Source organism: Macaca nemestrina, chromosome 6, assembly GCF_043159975.1.
Source record: "Macaca nemestrina isolate mMacNem1 chromosome 6, mMacNem.hap1, whole genome shotgun sequence".
Classification (NCBI taxonomy): Eukaryota; Metazoa; Chordata; class Mammalia; order Primates; family Cercopithecidae; genus Macaca; species Macaca nemestrina.
The window spans coordinates 45,165,284-45,177,450 of NC_092130.1; the positions used below are offsets into that span (position 1 = coordinate 45,165,284).

The 12,167-nt window shown below is 50.6% G+C and overlaps 1 long non-coding RNA gene across 6 annotated transcripts in view; it reads right to left on the bottom strand.

Annotated features, from left to right (window-relative positions):
- PITX1-AS1 (PITX1 antisense RNA 1) overlaps positions 1 to 12,167 on the bottom strand; it is a 233,434-nt gene that overhangs the window by 93,122 nt on the left and 128,145 nt on the right. For 4 of the 6 annotated variants that reach the window (XR_011624663.1, XR_011624666.1, XR_011624665.1 and 1 more), the window contains one exon: positions 8,293 to 8,481. The exons of 1 other annotated variant lie outside the window; for it this stretch is intronic. This is a non-coding gene — a long non-coding RNA (PITX1 antisense RNA 1). Of the gene's footprint in view, positions 1 to 3,629; positions 3,702 to 8,292; positions 8,482 to 12,167 lie in introns of those variants that run through there. One more of the 6 variants, XR_011624667.1, reaches the window with a different exon arrangement.

A 12,167-nucleotide genomic window follows, 5' to 3' on the forward strand; every position in this document is an offset into this window, starting at 1 on the left:
TTTAAAGTTCAGTTTTGTCCTTAGGAGGCTTTCCTACCAGGCTGCTCCCAGAGATTGTGTTACCTCCAGGCCCAGCTGAAAGGTTGCCTAGCAACACTCAGCAGCCTCCGCGCCTCTAAATCCCTAATTTGTGTCTTACATGTACACAGTGCAGTGCTAGCATGACCCTGAGCAGCAGACACCTCTACAAATCCCTATCTAAAATAGGCCTGATCTGCCTGCATTAGCAGAGTCTGAGGCCCAGAACCTCCTCCTCTTCCTAGCCTGTGACTTCTAGCCTGGACACATGGGTGCCCATGCAGCATGAGCACAGAGGCAGGTGCTTTGAGTCTTGATGCTACTGTGGCTGGTTTGCCAGGAAGAAGCAAGGAAAAGGAGATGAGCTTCAGCTTAAAGCCCATATAGTTTAAGTCCATGAAGATCCCATCACCCTATGAAGAGCCGCCTCATTGGAGATTTTCTGCTCTCAGGCAAACACTTTATTTTTCATCCAGAAGGGTCAAAAACATGCCAACGTGTAAATAAATGAAGTGTTGTTTAAGATCATGTCTAAACAGTGTGCAAAAATAAATATCCTCACTCTAAAGCAAGATAGTATACAATATCCATCTGTGGAAGCAGGAATACAAGGAGTAATTTGGGGAAAAATTGCTTTATGAGACCCAAATTTCACCTGTGGCTTCCCAGAAACCATGATAAACAGCAAAGAACCCCAAACTCATAGACTTCCAAACAAGGCCCAGGGATGTGGACATGGGTTCTCATCCCTTCTTTCTGACTCTAAGAAACCTTGCCAGCAACCTCCTTGCTGCCAGTGACTGTAGATTTTACTGCAGCCTCTCCAGCTGCTTCTGCTGCTTAACTACCAGGCAACCATGAGCCACAGCACTGTCCACAGGAAAACACTGCTCTTTTCCATTTCACTCCAGGAGGAGGCCATGCTTTCTTGTACTGGGTCTAAAACCGGTCAGCTCCATCTGGCCTCTGTCTCTAAGCCAAAAGTTAAAACTGTAAGCATTATGTACATAAAAAAACAAAAGAACAATTTCAGTTCTTGTGTTAAATTACATTTTTGATAGTGAAATGAAAAACAGACAAGGAGAAGGGGTGAAATCAAGACACTTTGGAGCTGTGATGCTCAATACAGAAGCCACTAGTCCCGTAGTCCTATCTAAGTTAAAATTAAAATTAAATAGAAGTAAAAAATCTAGTCCCTCAGTTGCACTAGCCAGAGTGGGTATTTCAAAAGCTCAATAGACACACAGGAGTAGGAGCCACTGTGTTGCACAGCTCAGATCTAAAGAACATTTCTATCACCACGGAAGGTTCTGCTGGATAGCACTGCCCTGGATGAGCCCCCAAGTGGACCATGGGCACAGAGGTCCATCCCCAACATGGTGGAGCCTATCAACAAGCCCTGATCATCACTTCAGAACTGGGCCCTGAGTCTTCAGTCTCAGAAAAGCCTCTACAGCCAAGGCCCAAACACTTCTGGGAATTTGCCCAAGACCCCCAGTGCAATGTCTCACCCAGACTTATCCTGTTATCTCAACAAAAGTTCCCTTGTGCCTCATCTCCCAAGGGCACACTGTCACACTGCTCCAGGGGTGTAGTGAAAATGGTGTGCCCCCCTCCCCCACCCACCAGGATACGTCCACCCAGGACCCATGAGCATGAACTTATTTGGAAAAATAAGTCTTTGCAGATATAATTAAGTTAAAGATCTCAGGGTGAAAACCAGGTTGACTCCTTCCTAAACCTGATGACAAGTGTCTTTATAAAAAGACGAGATGTCACAGAGGAGGAGACCATATGAAGAGAGAGGCAGAAACCAGAGTTACGTAGCCACAAGCCACAGTGTGCCAAGGACTGCCAGCAGCCTCCAGAAGCCACGAGCGAAGCAGGACAGATCCCCCCTCACATCCTCCCGAAGGAGTCAACCCTGCCAACACCAAGGTTTTGAACTTCTGGCCTCCAGAACTCTGAGAGAATAAATTTCTGTTGTTTTAAGCCACCTGGTATGTGGCAACTTGTTGCAGCAGGCCAATAAACTAATATAAGGGGTTAATGGCAAATTATGACTGAATGGGTTTGCTCTCCCAGGAGAGATGCATTCAGCATGGATGCCTGGCCTGTGACTTCCAGCCTGGACCCATGAGTCCCCACTGAGCATGAGCGCTGAGGCGACAAGCAGATGGAGCCTCGGGCCCCAGGGCCACCATCTGATCTGCACAAGCCGGGAGGAAGTACCTGATGGCAGTGGCAGAGTGCAGGATGTGGGAGCAGTGAGGCCTTTGCAGGACCCATCAAAAGATGCTACAGAGATGGCTCTGGTGCCTCCCACCCAGTCTCTCCTGACCTTTCTCCCCTTGTGGTTCCCTCCTCCACACCATTCTGGGCTGCTGTGCTCTGCCCTTTCTTGCTCCTCCTCTCCTGCTGATCTAATTCCTACTCTTATCCCAAAGCTCATCTCAAAACCCACCTCCTCCAGGAAGCCTCCTCGGACCACCCCATCCCAGCATGACAGCTGCATGCCATGGCAGAGGGAGCCCTGAGTTCCAGGCTTGGCCTAGCCATGCCCTCCCTATGAGACTCCCATCAACCTCTTCATCTCTTTCTAGGCCTCAGTATTCCTATCTGCAGCATGAGGGGTGAGGCTAGACCAGCTCTAGGATTTCTAGCTCTCACATAACACACTCACCAATTTGCATCAGTATTCACCTTTCTTTGCCTGGCATGCAAGAGATGTTAAATAACAGCAATAAACATTTTTTACTTATTTATTTTTTGAGACAAAGTCTGCTCTGTCACCCAGGCTAGAGTACAGTGGCATGATCTCAGCTCACTGCAACCTCTGCCTCCTGGGTACAAGCGATTCTCATGCCCAGCTTCTAGAGTAGCTGAGATTACAGGCATGCACCACCACAGCCAGCTAATTTTTCTAGTTTTAATAGAGATGGGGTTTTGCCATGTTGGCCAGGCTGGTCTCGAATTCCTGACCTCAGGCGATCCTCCCACCTCGGCCTCTCAAAGTACTGGTATTACAGGTGTGAGCCACAACATCTGACCTAATAATATTAATTATGAAATAAACACTAGCAATTATGGAGCTGATCATAATTTTAAATGCTTTATGTGTGTTATCATAATAGCATTTTTTGGATGGATAGATGCATAGGAGGAAGGGAGAAGAGAGGAAAGTGGGAGGAGAGGCTGCACTGTAAACAGTCTCATACTCATGAAGGCAGAACCCTCGTTCCCCTGGCTGGTCCCAGCACTGAGCTTAACATGCCACAAGGGGCTCAACACATATGGGGGCAGGGGGACACCAAAGAACTTAGAGAGGAGACCAGATTTAGGAAGTATCTTATCTTTGAACAGGGTCTGCCCTTTCCCAGTGACCTATCCACCCCCACCTGCTCCTGTGAACTTCAGGAGCTTCTGAAAGGAATCAGAGCTTCAAAGCAAGGGACTGCCAACCATAACAGGATCCCTGCACAGATACTGACCAAGTTGGGTGCACCCCTGATTTTTTTCTCCAGCCCTCTTGCCTGAGCACTGTGACGCAGAGGCACATGAGGAACCAGCATGGAACCATCCACCCACAGGGTTAATCCCGATGTCAATACCTGCTAGATGTCAGGGATCCCCTGGGCTGCTGGTGAGCCATTTGAAATGACCCATCTCCTGCCACCTTGGCCTGCTCCTCTGGGCCACCACACTCCACCTGCCCCTGTTTACCGTGAGTAACCTGACCCCAGTGGGCCCAACCCAGGTGTGTTAGTCCTGACACGGCCGGCCGAGAGGCCAGGACAGCTGCTGTCTGGCCTCGTTCTCAGTACCCTGTGGAGAAGGGGCGGCTGGCTCACACTACCCCATCATTCCAGCACTAGGACACAGGGCTGGCTTCTCTTGGGGTGGAGCTGCTGGTTCCAAGGGCACAAGGTAAACCTTGGGAGGTCCTAGCAGTTCCTAGTGCATCTGCTAAATGTAAGGCATTTGCTCTCCTTCTCCCCCATGCTCCCAGGGAAGACGGCAAGGCTGGTGTGTACTTCCCAGTGCCAGGAGGAAGGCGCCTCATACTATTAGCTCAAATAAGGAAAATCATGCCGGGAAGATTGAATTTTCTGCAGACTTGTTTAACCTGGTGATTTCTGAGCACTTGGCGCTGGCAGCCACGGGGGAGTGGGCTGCCAGCCGGCACTTTATCAGCTACTTCTCAGGAATATTCCTAGGCTTATTAAATCAGCATGAGTCACTCCCTTGCCTTCCTCACAAGCATGAATCACGAATCATCAAAACCCAAGCAAAATGCATTACTCAATAGTTTCTTCGGGGCCTAAAGGGGCTAGTGAGCTGGCGGCAGGGTGTTGTCAACCCGAGACCTCCCCCCACCAAGCAGTACTTTCCAGGGAAGGTGAGGGGGCTGCCACAGGGCAGAAAGAAGAGCTCAGGGGAACCTTCAAAGACCTTGCATGGGCTTAGAAACACGTAGACCTGGGCTCAACCACACACTTGCACAGTCCTGCTGTGTGCCAGGCACCTTGACAAACACACCAGAGGAGCCAGCAGAGAGCAGGACTAGCCATTCTCTGCCCCCATGTTGCTTCTAGAGGGAAGTGTTTGAAGTAGTTGGAATCCTATTTCTCTTTCCTTCCTAGCTAGGAAAACTTGGGCAAGTCATGTAACACCTCTGAGTCTCAGTTTCCCCATTCTAATGCCTGCTTACAGGGCTGTCCTAAGGATTACAAGAGCTAATACACATCAAGTTCCTCACATAGTCCCTAATGCATTGTACCTGCTCAACAAGCATTTGCCCTTTCACTGGAGAGAGAATGACCCATGATGTCCTACAGAGTTCAGGAAATCCTCTGCCAGTCCCCACCTACCCTCCCCTTTGCACCCAGACCTGAACTCCAGACACCCCTGCAGTTATGGCAGGAAAGGGCAGTTTGGTCCAGGGTCTCCTTCCTGGGACAACTGCTCCCTAGAGCCTCAGCACCAGTTTCAGGTTTTCCTTCCTGGTAACCCACGGCAACTTTTCTTTCTCTGCAGCCTTTCTCCTCTGGTCTTTTGGCCAACAGGTCCTGACCACACTTTCAGCTTCTGGTCCTCATCTTTCTCCAAAGAGCTAAAGACTCTAATAAGCAGCTTCCTCCCTGTGGCCTAAGTCACCCTGCCCTGCCAACCTTGTTCTCCCCCGCAGAGCAAAAGAATTGAGTCTTCCACTTTAACCCCCACACTGGACTCCCCTACCTCTCCAAAAAAAACTTCTCTCCTGGACCCTCATTTTCTAGTCCCAGGCCTGGAAACATCACCTACATGACTGCCACATACAGGACAAAGGCTGTGCACTGCCCAATAGGGTCAGGGAAGGTCACATACACTGACATGTATGGGCACCTTTGGATTGAGCAACAAGATGGCCCTGCGCCCGATGCATACATTGAACCTGCATTGTTGGCCAACATTTGCTAAAACCTTCTGCCTGCCAGATCATCTCCTTTAATCCTCACAATCCTATCAGGCAGTAACTAATAACTCCCCCACACCCCCCAGCAAACTGAGATCAACACACAGCGAATGCTGGAGCTGAGTGAGGGGCCTGAGCCGAGACCTGGGTGAGACTGTTTGGTGGAGGAACTGGGGTGTAGACAGCAGAATCAAAGAGGCTGTGGGAGCTAAGTCAGGGCAGGGACATTCCTGGGGCTCTGCCTTCCTTCCTTCCTGCCACTGGAGCTGGCCTCTGATGCTGGGAACAACTTTATAAAAAGCAGACTGTCCTCGCGACAGTAGGAAGGAGACTCTATCTACCCACCCCACTTAGGACAAAGAACTCTAGAAGAGGCTCTGTGTCCACAGGTGATGGCAGGGCTGCCGTAAGTGAAGGGGGATGTCCCTTCCTGGGGCCCCCACAGCTCAGTTGGAAAACCTCAGCCTAGAAATAATAGAACACAACAGTCACAGTGACTGTGTTTGAGCCATTTCACTTTAACTTCCTTTTCCTACTTTTATCTAGTCCTTAAACATTATGTAATTTTTAAACGGGACAAAATTTTAGCAAATATCAAAGGTGGAAGAAGTGGAGGCAGATGTGGAAGAGAAGGAGAAGGAAGAGAAAAAAAAGAGAGAAAATATGAAAATTAAGAAGGTGAGGGCCAGAGGAAACCATCAGAGCTAAATGTGAGGCTTTTTGTCATTTTCAGGCCCATCTTTCCCACAGAGGAAACAGTGATAGCTCCCACCAGCAGAGAGTGGGAGCTGCGCGAGGCCTCACCATCATCTTCGACAGAGGTCAGAGACAGAGCGCGGCCCCTCTAAACAGCAGAAGGGGGCAAGAACAAAGGCCTGGTGAAAACTGGGGACTCCAAGCCACCTGTCTGCCCATCAGGGTCCCAGACCAGAGCTGCCACTTTGGGCTGAAACTCCAGGGGCTCCTTGACAACTCCTGCTTCTAAGGAAGCATCTGCTGGTGACAAGTGTCCACCATCCACTGAGCCTCCTCCAACAAGGAAATTGGGACCCAGACTCCTAAGGCTCATTCTGTGCCTGTCCTTGACCTTCTGCTCAGAGCAGCCACCTTCACAACACAGAACCCTTTGGGCTGACCAAATACTTGCCCTTGCAGCCATCACGGGAGACCAAGAGGAGCTCCCACCAGCACACACACACCCATCACTGTAGACCGCTAACTTCACAGGAGAAAGAGCCTTGCCTGGGTCCCAAGCACAGACACATAGCCACAAATAGGGGTGAGACAGTCAACAACCTTCCATCCCAATCTGAATGATGTCCAGCAAGGCCTTCTTCTAATGCCAGAACCGAGAGAGATCCAGAAGTGATAACTGTGTCATGGTAGGGGCCAATTACCCATGCTAGTAACACATCTGTGCTGGGTCCCAGGGTCACCCAGATGGTAGGGGGATTTATGGCCCAAACCTGACTTCCCAGAATTCAGTGAATTCAGGAACAGAGAGAAGCAGAACCAGAAAGAGCTCTCTTCCAGGTCTCGCTGGGAGCCAGTATATTTTTGGAGGGCTTTGGCCTCGCCTGCTTGCTGTACTTTATTGCTGGCAGAAAGATGGGAAATTTATTACTTTACAAATCATACCCTTCGCAGCATAAATGAACTGTCTGGCTGCAGCACGCTCGAGCCTAGATGATTTGCGAAACGTCTAATGGTAAGCGGGGTTATGCTATCTACTTACGGCCTCCGAGACAAAAGCAAGCCGTAAGGCAGAGCATCTGCACAGTGTAACTCTAGGCCGGCAAATTGGCTGCGACGCGTAAATGTTGGCTCAGCAGCATTACATAATTCGGTGCGCTCGGCCAGGGACTCAGAGGAGCACAGAGCAGCCCCTCAGCCCAGGGAGCCGGCTCTGACGGGGCTGTGCATGACACAGGGCACCAGTGGAGTTCAGGGTCCAAGGTCAGGGTCAGGCTGAGCTCCACAGCCTGGCTAGTCTTGAGGCCTGCTAGTGATCAGGAGGCTGGGGTGGACTCCTGGGACTGCCACAGCAAGGGAGTGCTCCCTACATCCCTTCTGCTCCAAATTCCTCAAACCTGAGGTGAGGGGGACGGTCTTGAAATCATTACAGCCCCAGTGTGCAGACAGGGCTGGTCAGCACCCACGCCCGTGGGGTGTTCCCTCTGGCCCGGCTGGCAAGAGGACAGGACTGATCACAGGATCCATCATTACCACTGACAGGCTCATCCACCACCTGTGATGCGGGATGTGACTAGGAGGGAAGGGAAGGCATACTCATGTATACAGAAAACCATGCAAGTCACTCGATCTCTCTGAGCTGCAGGGTCATGTGAGTGGTAGTGCAAGATCCAAAGTCAGACTGTTAGGATCTTGCTCTCAAGTATCTGTGCTTTATATGGCACTTAACACTCATGATCGTCATGAAGCACTCAGAGCCACCCAGGCAGTATGCGTATCATCATCCCCATCTGACAGGTGAGCATATTGAGGTTCGGGAGAGTCATGGCACTTGACCAGGCTCATGCAGCTAGTGAGTGGCAGAGCCAGGATTCAAGCTCAGGACCCACCGGTTCTAAAGTGTCTGTGTGTGTGTGTGTGTGTGTCTGTGTGTGCGGGTCTGTTTTCCCATAGCACTTCTCTGCATCTCATAATCTAGGGTGTCATTTCATGGCCCCCCGGAATCTCATGCTGTGCTGTTTGCTGGACCGGGGGGTCCTCAATTCAGGCCTTGAAGGTTGCACTACCGATCCAACATAAGCTCTGCTAGGCCCAGGCATGCAGTAGAGATACTGACTCAGACAAACCTTCTGTTCGTCTTGGCTCAGGGACTTGCGTGACCTTCCCAGAAAGGAGAGGAGCCAGCAGAACTGGCCCACTTTCAGATGGGCCAAAGGACGCTGCCTGAGTGCAGAGACAATCTTAAACTCAGGCTTAGGATGTGCACGCGGGAAAAGGTCAACTGGTACTGCTTCTCAGCCTGGCGAAGTCTTTAGCTGAAGAGTAAAAACAAAAAAGCTTTCAAACCATTGATTTAAAAACAGGGAATGGCATTTTAAAACACTTTAATCTTCAAAAATAACAAAACTGTCTTGTTACCATGGCTAACTTTGTGCCACTTGGCATTAAAAATAAAAGGCTGTTTACTGAATACCTATCCAAAAATAGCCTCACTTCTATTCACAGCCTTGTGAGACAAGCAGTTGGCCCCAATGACATTGTCCTCTCACCCGCTCACCTAATACATCCATTCACCTATTCATGCCTTCAGCGAAGTTCTCTCTTCGATCCCAGCAACAGACCAGCAGAAAGGGTCCTTGGGATTTTCAAATCCCTCCACGTCAAATGCCAAGTACAGATTAGGTCCCATGATCTCTGGAGAAGCTTAAATTCAGCTAATGGACTTTTTATGGCATGTAAACGTTGCCCTCAGTAAGGAAGCCTATTAGCCACATAAATAGTGCACACATGTCCACATGAAGCCCAGACTGCAGGAGGGTGACGGTACCCACTGTCAGCACCACAGCCACCACCAGGATGAATGTTTTCCGGCATTCTAACCAAGGCCATTGGCATGTCTCCGTCAGAACCTTTTTGGCACACAACTAATACCTTGTATGACAGCTGCTCCAGAGAGGGTGAAGCAGGCATTCACTGCTGGGTCTGATCTCTTAAGAGAGCCCCTTAAAGCCCAGGAAGCTTGGCCTTGACCTAGGCAGGAAGCCACAAGGGGAATATTCTGGATATGAGCCTATGCCAGCTTGAGTCATTCCACAGCCCCTGCCTCCAAGGGCCACAAAACTAAAGGAGGTTCTTTACCCTGCAGTCACACACTCCAAGAGGCTCTCGCAGCTCCCCTGACCCCAGGGGCACTCTTGTGGAAGCCCAGGAAGAGGAAGGCAGAAACACTTCTGGGCCCAGGTTTCTGTGCTCTTCTAAGCCAAGTGCCAACACCAAAAGAGGCAAAGACAAGAGACTCTTCTCTTGGCACATGCATAAAACGCAGCCCTGCGCATTTGTCTTGCATACCTTTTTCTGATGGCAACCTCCCCCAGAACTTGCCTATGGCAACAGCAGCCACCAGGAAAGTGACCAGGGAGGACAAAGACTCTGAAGACACCTCCGCATTCCTTTGATGAAACCAAGCAAGGCCATTTGCTCCACAGATCTCACTGTGGTTGAGGACACAAGAAACTAGTGCAACTCAAATGTTCCAGGAAGCAGCGCCTTGTCACATGCCTGGGGCCAGGGGCCCCTGGAAGAAGCTAATAGAGGCATGGACCCCTCTCCCCAGAAAAGCTCATACAGCACAACACTTATTCAATGTCAAAAGATTCCTAAGCCCCTGAAGCTTTACAGCAGTGCTCAGATTAGGAAACTCTGTCAGGAAAATTCCTTAAAACAAGAAGACCAAGAGAGCTAAGTAATCTCCAAACCTGCCATTACTCTCCCAGCACCCTAAACTCTGGGATGCACAAAGAAGGAACCATATCTATGGCTGTGAGAAGGCCCAAGAGCCCCTCTGCATCCACATAGAGTCTCTGACTTCATGCTTGAAATGGAAATGAGGACTCTAGCACATGAATCTCCAAGTTTTCTAGTTCTGTTTCCCTGCCTGCACATGACTACCCGGCCAGCTCTCCCTGATGGAGATGCCTCTGCCAGGTTTCAGCTTCTTAGAAGATTCTGCCTCAACAGAGATCTCTATTGATCATGGCCACTACCTGCCTGCCCCACCCCTGGCCCACTGACAACATGTTTTGTATGTTTCCCCTCCCATCTGCTACCTGTGGCACCAATCTACGGGCTATCATGGACCTCTGAGTTGGGCCAATTGGATTCCCTGATTGAGCGAGGAAATTGCAGGAGAACTGCAGTGCAGCAGCAGATAAAGCCAAAACATCATGATGCTTCCAAAAGCTGGCAGCCTCTGGTTCTTTCTAGGTTGAAGAGACAGGAGTCAAGGAATAAAGAAACCCGTGCAGAGGAGATGGTGAGAGCTGTCCACCATTAGATAGAGAGAGGTTGGCATAGGAAGTGGCTGAGCCCTGGGACCCAGAGGTACTGTGATCCAGAACTCACTTCCCATGGCCTGAGCTGAACTGGTCCATGGGGGCACTGAAAGCCAGGGAGAGTCCATCAAATGTGTCTCCATTGATTGAGGACTTTGAACCCCAAAGAACCTCTCCAGAAAAGGAGACAGGCTAAAGAGAGCCAACTCGTGCAGTAGGGAGGGGTCTCTGGAGCATGGCCCAGCATCCCAACCCTCTGGGAATCTTCTAATTGCAGATATCTAGACCCCATCCAAGGGCAATTGATTGGAGTAGAGTTGTCTGTGCACAGGTTTATAAGCTCCCTGGGTGCTCAGGATGCTAGGCAGGATTAGGAACCATTAACTTGGGCCACATACCCCCTTGCCTGCTTAACCAAAATGGAATCCCCAGTATGTAGCTGGCAGAGGACAGAGTGTGGGGAGCACTGTTGTCTTCCAGTTCCATATCAGCCTGGCAAAACCTGTTCTCTTCTCTTGTGGGCTTCCAAATGCCACCCAGCCTCCTCCAGGAAGCCTACCCTCTCCTTACCTGAGTCCCATCTTCTTTATGCCCTGGATATCCACTGTCCCTTGCGTTTTTCAGCCTAAATCACATGTGGAACCCTTCTAGGGAGCTCCTGGCCTGCGGGAGAGAGGCCTGTGTCCTCTAAGGTGTGGAGCTATCCCTGGGCTTCCACTGAGCTCTGCTCTAGGCTTAGGCCTGGCGGTGGGCTGTGTGGGTGGGGCTGGAGGTGGGAGAGGGACTGGCTTGCTATTGCTCTTTTGCATCTCTAGTGGGCCCTGTGTAGGGTGCACCAGTGGAGTGGAGGCAGGCTCAGAAGGTATTCATAGGCAGAAGCAAGACATGCAGGAGAGTGAGTGGAGGGGGGAGGGGGGAGGGGGGAGGGGGAGCCCGCATGATTCAAGCTAACCCTTCATACCCCTTCTTTCATAGTATAAGGCACTCCGAAGGTAGGTATGGGAGAGGCAGGAGTGAGAGAAGAAGAGGGAGGAGTCGTTCTGAAGCTCCATCCAACCCAGGCAGGAGTTCGGCTCTCTCAGGCTCCAGTGCCAGCTACTGGCCTGTTTGCCACAGTTCCAAGCAATCTGGTGCAGCTGGAAGAGTACAGGCGTGGAGAAGGCCATATCATGCAAAATGTGCATTTGATCAAGGTTGAAAACATGGTGTAACATGAGTTCTCCTGATCTATTGGATTTCTACAAAAGAGCCCTGAACTCCCCAGTCAAGTTCAACCTCAGGTCTCGGGAAAAATGAGTTTGTTAATTCAAGCAATTCCCCAGTGGTCAGTAGTTTATACCACATGCTTTGAAACAATGTGGCCTAAGTCAGGGGAGAAGTTGAATTACTTCCTAGGGGAGAGCCAAGGACTATCTGTTAACCTTGACAGGCCCTGCAGCCTCCTGCGCTGGCTGGCTGGGCTCTCTGCAAGCCCCTTCCCATGAGGCTGGGGGGAGGGCTCCAGCTCCATGACTTGCACATTGATGCGGAACAGCCCCCTTATTCAGAGAATCACAGCTTTCCTACCATCCCCCTCCTCGCAGGCTGGAGGGCTGGGGTCTACCATCACCTGCCTCTCAAGAAACCTGTGCCTCCAGCAGCCACCGGGATCCACCAGTACTGTGACCCTC